The sequence below is a fragment of the Neofelis nebulosa genome, chromosome 16 (assembly GCF_028018385.1).
Source record: "Neofelis nebulosa isolate mNeoNeb1 chromosome 16, mNeoNeb1.pri, whole genome shotgun sequence".
Taxonomy (NCBI): Eukaryota; Metazoa; Chordata; class Mammalia; order Carnivora; family Felidae; genus Neofelis; species Neofelis nebulosa.
In genome coordinates this window covers 39,415,671-39,428,286 of record NC_080797.1, presented here as the reverse complement: position 1 = coordinate 39,428,286, position 12,616 = coordinate 39,415,671, and positions in this window count along the sequence as shown.

The window sequence follows — 12,616 nt, the reverse complement described above, 5'->3', positions numbered from 1 at the left end:
ATCTCTAAGATAATGTCCCCAGGTTCCAAACCAGCTCAGCAATCCAGGAGAGACACTAACTTTCTCCAAGGGTGCCCGAATGTCATCTATTCGTTGTGAGACTCTGCGAGAATTATTAGTCGTATTGAAACAACGTTATGTGAGGGAATTTCTCATAACCCAGGGGATGGAGGAGCATAGAAGACATGAGGTGCCCTCAAGAAGGCTGGTGATGGGGGCGCCTGGGTGGCTCAGTCGGCTAAGCGTCCGACTTCAGCTCAGGTCACGATCTCGCGGTCCGTGAGTTCGAGCCCCGCGTCGGGCTCTGGGCTGATGGCTCAGAGCCTGGAGCCTGCTTCCGATTCTGTGTCTCCCTCTCTCTCTGCCCCTCCCCCATTCATGCTCTGTCTCTCTCTGTCTCAAAAATAAATAAACGTTAAAATTAAAAAAAAAAAATGCTTTAAAAAAAGAAGGCTGGTGATGGATAAAAGCCCAGAGGATAGAGAAAGGGCTCTCCCGGTCCTAAAGCCTGTTGGCTCAGATAGACGAGCACAGAATTTTTTTCTTTTTTCTTCTCTTTTCTTTTTCTTTTTTTTTCCAGTCCCGGCAACGATTTTAATCAGGTTTTTCTGGTGAAACGTGAAAAGCAGTATGTCATGCGTTCCGGGTGTGTAAATGAGCTATCTTTATTGGGCCAAAAGCATTTTTTTTAAGCAGCGCCCTGCACACTCCCAATCAGCCATTTCAAGGGACCCCTCAGCGGGCATTGCTGATAAATTCTGCAAAGCAGTTGGATTCAATCTGTGTCTGGGACCTTACAACCCGACGAGTGCAAAAGCACATGGAGTTGTTCCTTGCGTACATTCTGTTTGGATGGTGAAACTCCCGTGACAGGCGAACAGGAAAACAAAAGTGAAAGAAACAAGAAGACGAGGGGTTCTGCACGCCTGACCGGAACAGGAAAGACTGGAGGTATTTTTCTCGTCTCGTCGTGGGCAGGACCGTCCTTTTCCCGTTTCTAGGCTTCAGAGCCGAGGTTCGCAGCCGGGAGCCAGTCGATTCTGCAGGGTCCCTGTTCGGGCACCGCTTGCAGCCGAAGGAAAAGTTCTCCGACGCTTGGACGGAGCGGACGTGCAGGGCTGTCTCGGCCAGCGAATCAGCCGCAGCAGCCAACGGCACCAGGTCTTTCTTTCGTGTTCGCCGGGTGTAAACATCAAAGAGTACGAAAGCATGGGAGGGAAACACTAAGAGCCTCCGGACGTAGACCAAGAACACATCTGATGTTTACGGGGAAAGCACGCAGGGAAGATGTGCGGTTCCAACGACCGCTGGGCTATCACAGTGGGGCTGGTCCCTAACTGGCTCCGGGAGGCTCTCGGGGCTCTGGCCCTCCTAGGGCTATCGCGTTCGACGGCCGCGAGACCAGAACATCGCTGACGTTTCAGCAATTACCCCATTCACCTTCCCAGGCCTTATTACCATGCACTCTCTAGAAATAACTCCACGCAGAGCAAATACCGGGAGCGTGGTATTGAGTGAACCAGCCACAATTACCATCAAAGCGGCATAGGAAGGTCTCGTCTGTGTTTAGAACCCTTCACCCAGTACCCAGGGGACCCCCCTTCTTCCCCACACGCCGCCACCACCGGCTCCCAACTTCTGCTGTGCCAAGGCCCAGAATGACCTCCCCCTCCAAAGGACACCCTAATGGCCTTGTCCGCCTGTAATCTGACTCCGCGGAGAATACTACCCAGTTGTGTTAGTCCAGTAGCTAATTCGAAGGCTCCGTGCAGACCCAGGTGGGCAGGTAATCCGCGTCTAGAACTTGTTTGCAGTTCACTGTGAGCGTACTTTTGACCTTTATACTTTATAAAGGGGTTTCATTCAACCGGGTGACACTGTGTAAACCTCAGGGTACCTGATACAGTAGGGCTGAGTCGGGTGCTTGGTGGCACTGTTATAAGTCCCAAGTCTGGACGCAGCAGGACTAAGTAGAGGTGGTGAGCCTCAGTGGAGTTCTGCCTTGGCCTTCAGATTGAAGCACAGGTAAAGTTCTGGGAGCTTCTGACCACGCTCCTTCATCTAGCATAGATTCAGTAAACAAGGGTCTGAGCTGCCCCGTTATTCAGTGTTGTAGAGACACTTAGCTTATATACACACGATCTCAGGAGCCCAAGTTCCTTCCAGCATTCGGGCATTTACAAGGAAGCTGCTGGAACCCCAGCCAATCTGTCCACCTACCGGATGACAGGGAGGAGATACACTGAGTATCTGTGAGGAATTGAAATCCTCCCCAAGAGGGGCGCCTAGGTGGCTCAGTCGGTTGAGCGTCCGACTTCGTCTCAGGTCGTGACCTCACGGTTTGCGGGTTCAAGCCCTGCCCTGGGCTCCGTGCTGACAGCTCAGAGCCTGGAGCCTGCTTCCGATTCTGCGTCTCTTTCTCTCTCTCTCTCTCTCTCTCTGCCCCTCTCCCACTCTCCATCTCTCTCACGCAAAAAGAAATAAGCGCTCAAAATATATTTTAAAAAATAAACATTAAAAACAGTTTTAATAAAAATAAAGACAAAAAAAATCTTCTCCAAGAAATAGAGACTCTCAAAAGTGTGGCGAGAACAGCTTAGAAATCGTATTTAGCTTGTATAACAAGAAACCCAGAGGAAGGTCATCCAGAGCTGGGCTGGCGGCTTTACACCAGGGACCCAGGCTCGTCGATACCTCATTGGCCAGAATCAAGTCACAGGACCGCCCCTACCTTAAGGTAGCCTGGGAAATGTGGTCCTCTGGCTGAACTCACTGACACCCTGAGTATATCAAGAGCTTATGATGAAAAAAGAAAAGGAGAACGACTATTGGAAGACACCCAGCAGTCCCTGCCATACCCAGAAATGACTTTGTCCCTTGGACTTGGGGTGCACACAACACGGAAGAGGTAGGAACCTACACTAATTTCCTCAATGGGAAATGCCTACTTGTTGCCCAAGGCAGGGCTTGAATTTTGACCTCACCCTTTTCCTATAAGGCCAAGTATATAAATTTCCTTGATTAATAGACTAAGTTTGCAATGCATACCTGTTACAGCTCCTCACTGACAAACTAATATACAAACGGTTTCAAAACAGGTAGTTCCTGAACAACTGCAAAGAGGCAACTGTAAGAAGACACCCTAAGGGCGCCTGGCTGGCTCAATCAGAAGAGTATACAACTCTTGATCTCCGGGTTGTGATTCAAGCTCCACACTGAGTGTAGACATTGCTAAAAATAAATAAATAAACTTAAAAATTTTTTTTTTTATTTTAGTCTTTATTTATTTGACAGAGAGAGAGGAGGGAGGGAGACACAGAATCCGAAGCAGGCTCCAGGCTCCGAGCTGTCAGCACAGAGCCTGACACGGGGCTCGAACCCGCGAACCGTGAGATCATGACCTGAGCTGAAGTCAGACGCTTAACCGACTCAGCCACCCAGGTGCCCCCAAATACTATAAAGCATAAAAGGAAACCCAGCACCATGAGGGACAGCAGATGCAACCAGTTGTGAACTAGAAAGAGGAAGACAATTTTTTAATTAAAAAAAAAAACTGGGGGGCACCTGGGTGGCTCAGTCGGTTGAGCGTCCGACTTCGGCTCAGGTCATGATCTCACAGCCTGTGGTTTCGAGCCCCGCGTCGGGCTCTGTGCTGACAGCTCGGAGCCTGGAGCCCGTTTCAGATTCTGTGTCTCCCTCTTTCTCTGACCCTCCCCTGTTCATGCTCTCTCTCTGTCTCAAAAATAAATAAATGTTAAAAAAAAAAAAAAATTAAAAAAAAATTTTTTTAAAGTAGGTTCCACACCCAATGTGGGGCTCGAACTCAACAACCCTAAGATCAAGAGTCACATGCTCTACTGACTGAGCAAACCAGGCAGCGCTAGAAATAGGAAGACAATTTAGAACAATAAGTATATTTGCATTTCTTTGCATTTTTCAAAGAAAATAAAGAAGACATTGAATCCTTACGATAAAGCCAGAACATCATGGAAAAAACAGGCAGATTTGGAAATGATTCCAATAGAAAGTATAAGCGGGGAAAGGCATCAAAATGAAAGCCAGTGGAGAGAGAAAAACAATTTGGACTCAGCTGGAAAGAGATTCCATGAACTGGAGACTGAAGACAGACCTGAAGAAATTCCCGAAAATGCTGCATAGAGAGAGTTAAAGAACTTGGAAGAAACTGCAAAGTAGGTTCAGCGGCATGAGGGTTAAGGAAGAAAATCCAGAAGGCATCAGATGGGAATTCTATTAGAAAAGAATAGCAAAGGGGCGCCTGGGTGGCTCAGTCTGTTAAGCATCTAACTTCGGCTCAGGTCATGATATTACAGTTCGTGAGTTCAAGCCCCGCATCGGGCTCTGGGCTGACGGCTCGGAGCCTGGAGCCTGCTTCCGATTCTGTGTCTCCCTCTCTCTCTGCCCCTCCCCCATTCATGCTCTGTGTCTCTCTCAAAAACAAATTAAAAATAAAATAAAATAAAATATGTACTTGAGTGAAGGAAAATATACCCAGAAGGAAGTTAGTGGAATGCAAAGAGATACAGTAAGATTAGAAACCAATAAAATAGGAGAACTTGGATTGGCTCAGTCAGTAGAGCATGTGACCCTTGGTCTCAAGGATGTGAGTTCAAGCCTCATGTTGGGCATAGGGCCTACTTAAAATTAAAATCAATAAAACAAATTGGTGTGTCTAGAAAATAATGAATGACATGTAAATATTTGTAAATTGAAATATCAGAAAGCAAGAGCATAAGATATGAAGAAGGAAAGTTTAGCATATAGTAAAAAAAAAAAAAAGATGCTAAGACACTTGTCTTGCTCAGAAGGAGAGACATTTTGATGAGTCAACATTAGATTTTGGTGGAAAAAGAATAAGGATGGGGCACCTGGGTGGCTGAGTTGGTTAAGCTTCCAACTCTTGATTTTGGTTCAGGTCATGATCTCACGGTTTGTGAGTTCGAGCCCCGCGTCGGGCTCTGTGCTGACAGCTCAGAGCCTGGATCCTGCTTTGAATTGCGTGTCTCCCTCTCTCTCTGCTGCCCCTCCCCCACTTGTGCCTTGTCTCTCTCCCTCAAAAATAAGTAAACGTTTAAAAAAATTTTTTTTTTAAAGAAAAAGAAGACAGATCAGCCTTGGTAATGGGAGCCCTTGCATAGCTGCATCCCTGCCATTATGTCTATTCTGCTCATGGGCCCACTGGTGAGCACTACAGTGGGGAGGGGGAGGATGGAAGGACAGAGGCTGCCTGACATCCACTGAATGACTTAGTGTATCCACCCGGCTGTTGAGCGCCTCTGGGGCGGATGCTCTTTGATGGTTATTGATGGAAAACACAAACCTAAGCACACTAATGCCTGCCCCCATGGATCCATGCACACGTGACTTCTCCAGACCTCCTCTCTCCAGCCTTTCAACTCCGCTCCTTCCGAGCCCAAGACCATTCAGCTGAGAGAGCCAGTCTTCATTATTCAGAAGCTCACGTGTATCTTAACCTCTGACCACTTTTCCATCCATACTAATTTAATGACTATGTGAGGACTCAGGAAAAAACTAGGATGCTGCCATGAAGATACAGCCTGTATCAGTTAGCTGTTGCTGCATAACAAACAGCTCCGAATTGTAATGGCTTCAAACAGTAAGCATTTCTATTTCTCATGATATTGTGGGTTGATAGGGCAGCTCTTCTGGTCTGGACTGGGGCTGGATGATCTAAGAGAGCTAAGAGAGCTTCACCTGCATGCCTGATCACTGGCAGGCTGAGTGGTCTAAGGAATCCTTGGCTGCAACTGCTGCTCTCTGCTCCATCTGGTCTGTCAGTTTCCAGCAGTTTTCTTCCCGTATGGCAGAGGGTTCCTAAGTTCAGTGAGAGCCGGCCAACCCTTCTCAAGTCTCTCCTTTCATCACTTTTGCTGATGTACCATTGCATAGAGAAAGGCACCTGGCTAAGAGCAGATGAGAAGGGAGAGAAATAGACTCTATCTCTTGAAGGGAGGGTAGTCACAATGCAAAGGGGCGTGCCTACAGCCACTGATGGAATTTATGGTCATTACTGCAATCGACCACAAGGCTTTAGCACAAAGACTAAACCCAGGGGATGGCTGTCACACCCTTTTTTCGGCTGCTGAAAGGATTAAGCTGGTGCCTGTAGATCCATTCAGCTAGACAAAAGAGTTCCTAGAATGATTAACCGTAAACCCACAGAAGCCTGATAGCCGCTCTTAAGTATCTGAAATTAAGTCTAGAGAGAAATGCAGAAAAGAATTGTGGGTGGGGCGCCTGGGTGGCTCAGGCAGGTTAAGCATTGGACTCAGGGTTTTGGCTGAGGTCCTGATCCACTCTTGTTTTGGTTTTGGCTGAGATCACACCTGATCTTGCGGTTTTGGTTTTGTAGGTTTGAGCCCAGCGTCCGTCTCTGCCTGCTGGCGGCACAGAACCTGCTTGGGATTCTCTCTCTCCCTCCCCCTGCCCCTCCCCGATTCGTGTTGTCTGGCTCTCTCAAAATAAATAAACTTAAAAAAATAAAAGATGGAGCACCTGGGTGGCCCAGTCGGTTAAGTGTCCGCCTCTTGGTTTCGGCTCAGGTCATGATCCCACAGTTGGTGGGTTTGAGCCCCGCATCGGGCTCTGTGCTGGCAGTGGGGAACCTGCTTGACATTCTTTCTCTCCCTCTCTCCACCCTTCCCCCCCTGCTCATGCTGTCTTGTCTCTCTCAAAAGAAATACACAAACTTAAAAAAAAAAAAAAAAAGAAGAAGAAGAAGAATTGTGGGCATTTCTTTTGATCCATGAAGTTGTCTGAAATGAAAGACCTAGAAACTATCCAGTTTTGAGAGAACTACGTTGGCAGACTGTCCCCCACTCGGACTGAAAGGTTCTGGAGATACAAAAGGACCTCTGTGCCCCCAATTTTCTACAGACAGAAAGGCGGCTTAAGAAAGCTTCTCCACCAACACAGAGGGCATATTTTCAACGCCCTCTTGCAATGTGACCAAGGAGGAAGGCGAGAAAGGAAGGACCTGGTGAGTATTGAGGGGGATCTAACAGGAAGGATGCTCAGGTAGTAAACGCTCCACTGAGGTTCTTTGCTACACTCCTTGTATTTGTCTTCTTAGGGCCTTTTAACACCATTGACCGTTCTGTCTTTCCAGGAATCTAGTCCTCTTTGGGCTTCTACTGAGCCACATCCTTCAGATTTCCCTCCTACATCCCTGCCAGGTGCTTTCTAGTCTCCTTTCCTGGCTCTTCTTCTGCTCAAAGCACCTTCAAGGTCATTCCTGAGACTCCTCTCTCCAGCTATACAGGACCCAACACCATGGCATTGAAGACCATCTCTGGGCCGCCGACCATCAAATAAATCTCTATCTCGGCCATTTCCCTACACTCCAGACTCCCCAATGTTCTGCAATCCGGTTCTGACGCTAACCACCTGGAGTTAGCACACACATTCCACAGGTTTAAAAGCACAGTCGCCAAAACCTTCGCTTCACAAGCCAAATTCAGGGGTACCCAGACCACCCACACTCTGACCAACTGGGTACACATTCAAGGGTTACCATTGCCCCCCTCTTTCAGATTTGATAATTTGCTAGAATGACTCACAAAATTCAGGAAGCTCTATACTTCTTATCACAGTTTTGTTACAGAGGATGCAAATCAGAACCAGTCAAATGGAAAGACATACAGAGAGGGGCTTGGAAAGGTCTTAAGTGCGGAATTTCTTCGTCCTCTCCCCACCAAATCAGGACACTACCCTCTCAGCACGTTAATGTGTTGACCAACCAGAAAGTTCAATGAGCCCTGGGTATGCAGAATTTTCACTGAGGTCTTATTACATAGGTAGGATGGATTGATACATTAATCATGTGGTTGCATTCATGATTTGGCCTCCCCTTCCTGGAGGTGAGGCTCAAAATTCCAACCGTCTAATCCCATTTGCTCTTTCTAGCCAGTCCCCATCTGAGTCATCTTGATGTGAAATATTGGGGTCCAGGAGTGAACAGTTAAGGAAAAATTCTTTTGGGGCGCCTGGGTGGCTCAGTCGGTTAAGCATCTGACTTCGGCTCAGGTCATGATCTCGCTGTTTGTGAGTTCGAGCCCCGTGTCTGGCTCTGTGCTGACAGCTGAGAGCCTGGAGCCTGCTTCCGATTCTGTGTCTGGATTTATTTATCAAAAATAAATAAAATGTAAAAAAAAAAAATTTTTTTTAAATAAAAAATTCTTTTTTTTTTTTTTGTTTATTTTTGAGAGAGAGACAGAGACAGAGCACAAGCGGGGGAGGGGCGGAGAGAGAGGGAGACACAGAATCGGAAGCAGGCTCCAGGCTCTGAGCTCTCAGCACAGAGCCCGACGCGGGGCTCGAACTCACCAACCGCGAGATCATGACCTGAGCCAAGTCGACGCTTAACGGACTGAGCCAGCCAGGCGCCCCTTCAAAGGGATTTTCTTTTTTTTTTTTTTTAATTTTTTTAATGTCTGTTTACTTTTGAAGGAGAGAGACACACAGTGTGGGGGTGGTGGGGCAGAGAGAGAGGGAGACACAGAATCGGAAGTAGGCTCCAGGCTCCGAGCTGTCAGCACAGAGCCCGACGCGGGGCTCGAACCCACAAACCGCGAGATCATGACCTGAGCCAAAGTCAGACGCTCAACCCACAGAGCCACCCAGGCGCCCCAAGGGATTTTCATATGTTAAAGAAGACTTACAGGGTCCTGGAGGTGAGGCGAATGTCAGGTTGAGGTCGCCTTTTGCCTGGAGCAAAGCATTAACACCCAGGCAGCTGAGTTCCTGGGGGAAGGTCACCCTGCCTGTCTCCAGTACTTGTCAAGGGCTGCAAGTTTCATTTTTTTTTTCTGTATTTCTTATGCCTTCGTTTTCCACGTCAGTCTCACACTAACTCAGGAATGGCCCAGGACTCACAAAGAAAATCCCGTCACTTGGGAAATCCCAAGGACTTAGGGGATACCTCCCCGGAACCACAGCCAAAGACCAGCCAAATTCTTTATTCTACACCACTTGTACATCCAGCTATCTCCTTGACACAGCTAATTGCCTACCCGACATTCGAGAGTCTAGAAGGCATCGCAAGCTTCACATACTAAAAACAAATCTGAATTTTCCCCACGCTGGATCGTCCCCCGGTCTTCCTGGATTCAGGAAATGACATGCTCTTTCAACAAGGTTCTCGAGACAAAAATCTGGGGATCGTCCTTTATTCTTTCCTCCCCCTACTCCCTGGTATCTGACCTAGCAGCAAGTTCCAAGCCACATGACAGACCTGTTCACATCGCCTCATTGTCACAGGTGCTACTCTGGCCCACAACACCATCGCTTGTTTCCGGTCTGGTTTACGCAAGTGTCCCAGCCGGTCTCTTTGCGTCTTCTCCGGCTTTCCAGGCCATTCTTCACATCGCAGGGTGAATCAGGTGATGAGACTCCCCTGCTTAAAAACCGTCCAGTGTCTCTCACTGACTCGGAATAAGGCTTCCTACCATGGCCTGGGTGATCTGATCTCTGGCTGTTTCTCAGACTTCAGCTTCTATTTTCCCACCACCCTTACTCCACTCCAGGCCCACAGGCCTTATCTCATTTTTTCAAGCACATCGAGTTCCTTTCCCCCTGCAGCCTTTATACCAGCTGTTCCCCGGCCTGGAGTATTCTTCTTCCAGGTCACACGGCTGCCCCTTTCTGGTCACTCAGGCCTCAATTTAATGTCACCTCCCAGGACGTGCGGGTACTCTTGATATTAATGTGTTTCCCTAATCATACCCTGTTTATTTTTAGATAGCACTTATCACTACCAGATAGTTATTTCCTCTTCTTCTTCTTCTTCTTTTTTAATGTTTTTATATATTTTTGAGAAGAGAGAGACAAAGCATGAGCAGGGGAGGGGAAAGAGAAAGAGGGAGACACAGAATCAGAATCCGAAGCAGGCTCCAGGCTCTGAGCTGTCAGCACAGAGCCCGATGCGGGGCTCAAACTCACGGACTGTGAGATCATGACCTGAGCTGAAGTCAGACACTCAACCCACAGAGCCACCCAGGTGCCCCCCGGATATTTACGTCTTAATCACTTTCTTTGTTTATTACTTCCTCGCCTCCTGCAGAATGGAAGCATCAGGAGAGTGGAGATCTCATTTATTTTGCACTATCCTATGTCCTCAGTACCAGTGCAAAGGCTGGAACATAATAAGCATTCGATAAATGAGTGAAATTAGGTGAGTTATTCTCGCCCAACTTGAGGCGGGGCTAGTTTGCCCGGAATAAGGGACGTTTTTGTTCTGGAACAACATATATTAATGTATTAATCGGCTAAGGCCATTATAACAAAATGCCATAAACCGGGTGTCCTAAAGAAAGTTCTTTTCTCACAGTTCTGGAGCCTGGAAGTGTGAGATCAGGGTACGGGGATAGTCACGTTCCTGTGAGAGCTTTCGGCCTGGCTAGCAGACAGCTACTCTCTCACTGCGTGATCACATCACGTCTCATTAGGGCACTTATCCCATCTTAAGGTCCCCTGTCTCATGACATCATCTAAACCTAACTACTTCCCCCCAAAGCCCCGGCTCCAAACACCATCACACTGGAGGTTAGGGCTTCCTTTTAAAAAAAATTTTTTTTTCAATGTTTTTTTTTTATTTATTTTTGGGACAGAGAGAGACAGAGCATGAACGGGGGAGGGGCAGAGAGAGAGGGAGACACAGAATCGGAAACAGGCTCCAGGCTCCGAGCCATCAGCCCAGAGCCTGACGCGGGGCTCGAACTCACGGACCGCGAGATCGTGACCTGGCTGAAGTCGGACGCTTAACCGACTGCGCCACCCAGGCGCCCCTAGGGCTTCCTTTTAGAGAGGACACAATTCAGTCCATAACTTTGCTTTTTTCTGTCCTCTTGTTTTCCTGCAAGACCTATGTATCTCACCGATATCTTGGTGGTTTGTGATCCCCCCAAAAAAGAATTGTTTTGGGCAACTGAGAAAGGACCTGGGTGTCTTGAACTTCTTTGATATTTACTTGGGCTTTCGATCTCCAGCTGTATTGTATCCTTTGTCATTATTCCACCCTATGTGAGTATACTTTGCTGAGTCCTTCCGATCTGACGTTGGGAATTGCTGCTTCTCCTTCCTGCCGAGCCACCTGTTTGGCCTCTTCCGCTTCTGTGAACTCCTTCCCGAAGGTCAGATGCGTCTAAGGGGACAGAGGGAGAGCGAGATGAGGCGGTGGGATTGTTCAGGCAGCGCTGCCGCGGGGCCCCCGTGGCCGCTGGAAGGAAGGGGCCAGGAATGGCTCTAGCAGCTGGAGGCTTCTGTGAGGCCAGAACGCCCTTCCACCTCCACATCCGGGTCCAAACCGAGGGCACACCCTGGAAGACTCGGCTGCCTCAACGGCTCCCGCACGTCCTTCTGTCGCCCTCGGCGAGATCTGAAGCAGACAACCACCCGTGGGCACCAGAAGGCACCTACTCAAGTGACCACCTCCCAAGGGGAGGAGGCTGCGGGTTCTAGGACCCCCGTCCTCCGACTAGGGCCCATCCTTTGATGGCCTGTTGGAAGCCCCCAGAGAGGCCAGATGGAAAACTGAGCCCCTGAGAGCGAAGGAGGCAGCCGGTTCTCAGGCATTCAAGGGCGTGATGCTCTCCGCTTATGGAATAACCATCCCCGTCTTTCGCACGGAACCCCCACCACCAAACAGGAAGAAAATGAGAGAAGAAACTTTCCAAATCATGATTTTGCAAATCATAGTATTCCCTATGTGTGAGTGGTTCTTAGTGAAGAATTTAAAAGAAAGAGAAGGTAGGCAAATCTATTGCTTAGGGTGAGCATTTAAATTTCTGATTATCCAAGGCCTCCCCTAACAACATGCATAACTGAGACTTGGCTAAAATAAACATCCCTGATGATAGTGCAAACAGTCATAGATGGGTAGACGATTCTTAATGCCTAGCTTATAGCAACTTACGGACCAATCGAATTTTTTTTATTTTTTTTAATGTTTATTTACTTGTGAGAGAGAGACAGAGACAGACAGCGTGTGAGCGGGGAAGGGGCAGAGAGAGACGGAGCCATAGAACGTGAAGCAGGCTCCAGGCTCTGAGCTGTCAGCACAGAGCCCGACGCAGGGCTCGAACTCACAAACGGTGAGATCGGTGACCCGAACCAAAGTCAGACTTAACCGACTGAGCCACCCAGGCGCCCCTGACCGATCTAATCTTCTATTAAAGGGGGAGATATCATTTGTTTTTCTATCAAATTCCATTTGTTTCATTTCTTCCTTCCATTCTCCTAACTTCTGCTTTTTTAAATTTAATCTCTTCACAACTTCCACCAAAGACTAAATCTTGGCCCCTCTTCTAGAATCTTTGACACCTTTAACCCCCCCAACTACACCTGTTCTGTTCTATCTGCTCAGTTTCTAGATTTTTGTTCAAAGTCTGAGGAAGAAAATCCCATCCTGAGAAATGAAAAGCGAGGCATATTTAAAAAAAAATCGGGGAGCGCCTGGGTGGCTCAGTCGGTTGAGCGGCCGACTTCGGCTCAGGTCATGATCTCACGGTCCGTGAGTTCAAGCCCCGCGTCGGGCTCTGTGCTGACACCTCGGAGCCTGGAGTCTGTTTCGGAGTCTGTG